The sequence below is a fragment of the Microtus ochrogaster genome, unplaced genomic scaffold, assembly GCF_000317375.1.
Source record: "Microtus ochrogaster isolate Prairie Vole_2 unplaced genomic scaffold, MicOch1.0 UNK150, whole genome shotgun sequence".
Lineage (NCBI taxonomy): Eukaryota > Metazoa > Chordata > Mammalia > Rodentia > Cricetidae > Microtus > Microtus ochrogaster.
Genome location: NW_004949248.1, coordinates 110,216 through 117,038, shown reverse-complemented (window position 1 = coordinate 117,038; position 6,823 = coordinate 110,216). Strand labels below are relative to the sequence as shown.

Sequence of the window (6,823 nt, the reverse complement as noted above, 5' to 3'; positions counted from 1 at the left end):
GAGACAGGGTTTCTCTGTGGTTTTGGAGCCTGTCCTGGAACTAGCTCTGTAGACCAGGCTGGTCTTGAACTCACAGAGATCCGCCTGCCCCTGCCTCCTGAGTGCTGGGATTAAAGGCGTGCGCCACCAACGCCCGGCTATGTAACTTTCTTGCTCCAAGAAATTTATGCATTCCTGATTACTTCTGTTAGTACTTTTCTTTCTTTCTTTTTTATATTTATTTTCTGCAATGCTTTTACTTTCTTTCCTTCTCTTTAAGACGATAATGAAATTTCACAGTGATTTCTGGGTTGGGGCAGATGGAAGATGGCATTAGGAATGATCTCTCTTGGCAGTGGCTTTATTCACCTGAGAAGGTGCAAGTGGGGAACGGGGGCACCCTGCTGGGGATGCAGCCTGGATGGCCCAGCTGGCGGGCCGATGATAGTCCCAGAACAGAAGAGCTGCTATGCAATGTCCTCAGCCACTTTTAGCTCACACAGCTCAGCAAAGCCATCACCTGTGATGGCAGCAGGTTGGTGATCAATTAGCTCGGCTGTCTGAAATGTCTGAAATCCCCTTCAGCAGACAAAATGACTGCCTTCTTCTGCTGCTCACTCTGTCCACCACAAATCTGGCCCTGTCTACTTTCTTCTGAGCCACCTGTTGGGCTTTCACCACTTCTCTGAACTGCTTTCTGAAGGTCATCCAGGTTGAGCCCAAACGTCGCTGTTCCATCTGTGAGGTCACTTCTTACCTCCCTAGAGAACAGCTCTCACTGGGTGATCAATTTTCCAGCATCATAGCCAGCCACCTCATACATGAGGATTTCTGTGATGGTTGATAGCAGCACCTGCTCATTATAGTCCTTATCAATGGAGGTGTAAGTAAAAGGAAGCTGACTGACTACGAACCAGAAAAGGATGCGCGATGTGATGTTGAAGTTCTGTAAATCTTTCCTACCAATGATGACCCATACACTCCATGGTTGAAAACAACCGTCAAAGACATTGATTTGAAAAAGAGAATGCCTTCCCCTACCACAATGTACTATACTCCACAGAATTGGTCAAGGAAGACAGCTCTGTGCCCAGCACCCACATTATACGAGGCAGAGTCACCATGCCTCTTGCAATTAGGAAAGTCAGGATGAACTTTCAGATAGACTCAAACACTTTGACACCCACCCACACCTGCTTTCACTCCAACCTCCACATGATTCCCCCTTGTAATTCTCTTACTCATCAATACATTGCTTATTTTACATTTTCATTTATTTTTTTGGAGGTTTTAGTACACAATGAGCTTTTTCTACTATGCTTTCATGAATATATCATTAATGGAGCTGTATTTTATACAGATGTAATTTATTTGTTCTCACTCCAATTCATAATTCAGTTATGAATATAGGCTAAGCTATTAAACAGTCCAGTCAAATTCTATTTAGCTTTTATTTTGTTTGTTTTGTGTTTGTTTGTTTATTTGCTGCTTTGTTGTGTAGAACAATGCAGTTGTGGACTTTCTGGGTCAGCCTTCTCACCATGAGCAATAAAAGGTCAGCCATGAATGCATGAATACATACGCCTTCTCACCTAAGCACAAAAGGCACTTCTGCTAGAGAAAGACAAATAAGCAAGCACAGTTTTAATACTGCCAATGTCAAAGACAAGAATGAGACCGTATTTCATTCAGTAAATGGTTTTGGAGCATCATTGCTGTGAAGTTTAGAATAAACATTTAGTCTGGAACATTGGAATAAAAGTAATTCTAATCTAATTGCCATTTGGTCCTTAAAATTTTTGTATGCTTGTGTTAGGATGTGTGTTAAAGATGAACGATTATATAGAAAGTCTATACTTTAAACAAAAATGATCTTTAAAATTTCAAGAGCTGTGTGAATCATGACACAAAATTATAGTGTAGCAGGATGAACCGATTTAGAGGAAAACAGTCCAGATCTAAATCTGAAATGGAAAATTCTTATTATATGAAGAAATGAATTGCTGCTATTGCAATTGGTTTGTTTCTTCTTGTTTGTGTAACTTATATTTCACTAGACAATAAAAATCTTAGAAGCAAATAACAAATTGATTAGTTGACACCTAATATGTTTTAAAGTTTCTTTTTAGCTCAATGTATTTTATAGGCATGAGTGATTTGCTTGCACATATGTATTTGTATGGTATATGTGCCTGGTACCCACAGAGATCAAAAGACTGTATCAGATTTCTGGGAACTGGAGATACAGATGTTCACGAGCCACAATATTGGTACTAGAATCTAAACTCAGGTCTTCTGAAAAAGCAGTTCCTCATAACTGCTCAGTCATCTCTCCACCCTCTCATTGACCACCAGTCTTAGTGGATAAGGGAAGAATCGGGTGTTCTCATTTTAAAATAATTAAAATTTTGGATAACATAATCTATATTTTAGAAGCAATGACAAAAAATAGCAATTTTGTAGACTTGCTGTTTTCTTTTTTTTTTTTTTTTTTTTTTTTGGTTTTTCGAGACAGGGTTTCTCTGTGGCTTTGGAGCCTGTCCTGGCACTAGCTCTGTAGACCAGGCTGGTCTCGAACTCACAGAGATCCGCGTGCCTCTGCCTCCCAAGTGCTGGGATTAAAGGCGTGCGCCACCATCGCCCGGCTGACTTGCTGTTTTCATAGACTTTATTTTCTTAATTTTTCCACTGTATCCAGAAGATATACCTTTGCTGTTTATGGTCAAGGTTCAAAATACATTGAGGCCCCTTGTTAGTCTTTGATTTATTTTTGATTTAAGCAAATCATCTCCTAATATCTTTCAATAAATTGACATTATGCAACTTGTGACTTCCTTTGCTGTTTATACAATATAGTTAAAGTTTTTTATGAAATTTTAACAAATACAATGAACAAGGAAATTTTTTCAAGTTCATACATATTAATAAGATAAAAGTTTTATCACCTTAGTAACAACTGAGTCTTTATTCAATTACACTGTGCATATCTGGCTCATTTTTGACTTACAGTTTTCACTTATAAACATGGAATGCTGAATAAGCTTGAAAGGAATAACAGTTGCTATTTGTTCTGAATGACACACATAATAGGCAAAATATCTAAACAGTGATTAAAATTCAAGTCCAGTGTTCACCGGTCACTTGTCACAAACTATATTGTTTTTTCTCTTTTGTATCAACTCAAAAGAAAAGACAACCTAAATCACAACCATACTGTTTAGATATTTATACAGTTTCTTCCTCCATGGGCAATGTAAATTCTGAGGATGTCCCTCAGGGCTGAATTCTTTCATCAAATTTAAAATGAGCTTCTGATATTATGCATTTAGTTGAATACTCTAATATAATCAGAAACATAGTAGGATAAGGTCCTATAAAGGTAAGTGACAAGTTTTCCAATTTCAGATGTTTATGACATAAATTCTGATTGACAGAGTGATTATGGGTGAAGGGATGGACAAAGCAGTTTATCCCTGACCATCTTTGTACACATGCAAAACTTAGATTCCATTCTTGCAAAACTGAGAATTCTCATTCAAACGTTTTTCAATAAAATTGAAGTAAAACGTGAATTATTTAATGCTCTCATAGGATAAACTACTGAATTGAAAAAGATAGCAAACCTGGAAGAAAATGAAGCTTGTCTCAGAGGTAGTCTGATTCCCTACTCCCACAAATATTTTACTATTCTTTTATTTTATATTTTGAATAGCAAAACTGTATACATATATTTAAAACTTTCCACAAGTTTAACAACTGTTCAAATGGATAAGTTTAATATAAGTGCGTGTACATTTAGTAAATATTTAGTAATATCTTCAATAGAAATGTCTGTGTGATTTTCCTACAATTACAGAAACAACAATTGAATGAGAATATTTCTTGAAAAGCTATAAATAGATCTATCACATGATACAGCTATTGGATATATGCACAGAAAATTTTACTCCAGCAATACTTGCTCATCCATGTTCATTGCTGCTCTATTCACAACACCAAGCAAATGGAAACTACTTACATTTCCAGATTCACTGATTAAGAAAAATGAAGTTTGCGGGTACATGGATGGAGACTTAAACAATCGTGAGTGAGGTAAGTAAGACAAACAAATGTCACATGTTTACTCTCATCTGTGTATGGCAGTGTTGAATCTTTACATAAATGTGTCTCATTGGAAATACATATAGATCAGGAAATTCATTTTCTTTGGGAGGCTCTTAAAAGAGGGAATATAAAACTTAGTGGTATAAAAGGTTAAAGCTGAATAATTAAACAGGAAGGGTTAAAGTTGGGTAGAGAGTGTGAGGACAGGGTAGAAGAGGACAGGGAGCAATGAAGAACACTAAAGAGCTTTCAAAACTCACATGACCACTCACGACTGTAGAAGTTTCCTAAGATATATACCTGCACATACATATTAAGAGTTTAAATGGATAAGCCCTGTGTGGTGGTTTGAATGAGAATGATCCCCGCACTCTCACATATTCCCATATATGGTTCCCAGTTGGTAGACTTTATAGGAAGGATTACTATGTGTAGCATTGTTGGGAAAATTGTGTCATAAGCAGTGGCTTTGAGCTTATAAAATCCCACTGCCAGACCCAGTCTTACCCACTCTCTCTGCCTGCCTGCCTGCCTGCTTGGGATCATAATCACCATCATGGTTATTATGTAACCCTCCGAAACTGTAAGCAAAACCTCAGTTAATTGTTTTCTTACAAGCTGCCTTCGTCATGGTGTTTCTTTATAGTAATAGACCAATAAGTAAGACACCCATTAATGGGGTGACACTACCCCTACTAGAGATCACTCAGTAGCAAATATAAATACCTTATGTCAGCAATGCTTTACTACCTTTGGAGTTTAGTCCAGTGAGGTACCATAGTTCTGCCAAGTTACAGAAGACTGCCAATACCCTTAGTTGTTCCCCAAAATTTGATAGTAAGATCCTGTATTTGATGACAGAATATATCTGAGTCATGGAATAATAATCAAGCTATAATGATCTGGTAACTTCATCCATACTGGCTAACTTTCATAGTGACTGTAGGTACGATGCACACAAGCAAAGGAGAAAAGTAATCCAATCACCCACCTTTGACTGTGAGACCTCCAACACTATTTAGCCTGGAAAGCTACCTCTATTGATGCACTAGTGGCACTAGTTCATGGGAATAACGAGCTATATTCTGATTAGATTTAAGACTCACTCCATAGGAATCCTTACATGACAACATTAACTGTAGTCAAGAAGTGGTTTCTGCACAGCTTATATGTCCCAAGGGAGAACCTACTAATAATATTATGCTAGAAGGATTTAACATTAACTTGATTCTCTTTTTTATTTTTTTTAAAGAAAACAAGCTACCTATTTTCATTTTACAAACCAATCCCAATTCCTACTCCCTCCCCTCCTCCCATTCCCTCTACCTTTTGTTCACCCAATCCCCCATCTAGTCCCCAGAGAAGACAAGGCACATAGCTCCAAATAATGACCCAGGTTCTCCCCACTATATCCAGGCTGAGCACATTATCCATCCAAAGAAAATGGGTTCCAAAGAGACTGTACAAGCAGGAGAGATAAATCCTAGTTTCACTACCAGTGGTCCCACAGTCTTCCCTAGCCAAATAAATGTCACTCACATTCAGAGGGTTTAGTAATGGTCCTATGCTGGCTCCTTCTGGTGGGAGTTGCTGAGCTCCTATTAGCTTAGGTAAGCTGTTTCTGTAGGTGTCCACATCATGGTTTTGAACTCTGCTCATATTCTCACTTTTCCTGCTCTTCAACTGGATTTTCAGAGCTCAGCCCAGAACTCCACTGCAGGTCTCTGTCCTTTCTCCATCAGTTGCTGGATAAAGGTTCTATGGTGAAATTTAAGACAGTCATCATTCTTACTACAGGGCAAGGTCAGTTTGGGCACTTGATTCTAAAACACTTTATACCCAGGGATTAGTGCCTCTGTCAATCCTCATTGGAGGAGCTTCTATTTGCAGTAGCGGTGATAAACATGTAGACTCACAACAGGACAAGATGCAGGACCGTAGAAGGTCCAACCCTTAAGTGGGACATCTGTATTTTACATCCTTTATCTAGACTCAGGAATAATTGTGAAAGATGGACAGAAGAATAAACTTATGTCCCCTTCACATGGTTTATGAAAGTACATCTCACAACATCATTCCATGACTTCAGAGAAAAGTTTCTTGATTCAATTAGCAAGAGACAATTTTTCAGCTTTAAATGTTGTTAATTGTCCATTGGGTGTGCAGAAAAACCTTCATAGGATGGTACGGAGACTGTCACTCAACAGAGTAAAGACCCTAACTTTTCTCTAGTGTCCTTTGCAAGCCTCATAAGCTCTTTCCCTTCTTTTTTATTCTCAAAAAATAAAATATCACTAATGTCATGTTTCAAATGTTGAACATCAGTTAAGTCGTTATGAGTGAAACAGTTTATGTGTGAGCATGGTTGTTTTTTGTTTATTTGTTAAAATTTCAAGTCAGGTTAATTTTTGAATTTAAGGTTTTACTAATAGAGAATTTTCGTATTTCTAAGAACTATTATTAAAGAATAGAAAAGGCTGAAGCCTTATTTGGTAATTGACTATCAATATGTGTTCTTTCTTTCAATATTTAGCAGTGTATCTCTGTGATGGAAGAATTTAGTAAAGTAAACCTAGTTGCTAAGTAATTGTTTTCCATTACCAAATTTCCCTGCACATATTTATTTAGATTTCTTAAGTGATTAATGTGAACAAAAATACTTGTCACATGAAATAATCAAAATATCCTCCCTGATATTGCAAAAAGAAGAAAACATCCTTTTTTTTTTTTTTTTTTTTTT

General features: G+C 37.3%; 1 pseudogene; it reads right to left on the bottom strand.

Annotated features, from left to right (window-relative positions):
- Positions 1–344: 344 nt before the first annotated feature.
- Positions 345–5,742, bottom strand: LOC102002279 (annotated as a pseudogene).
- Between the last annotated feature and the right edge of the window lie 1,081 nt (positions 5,743–6,823).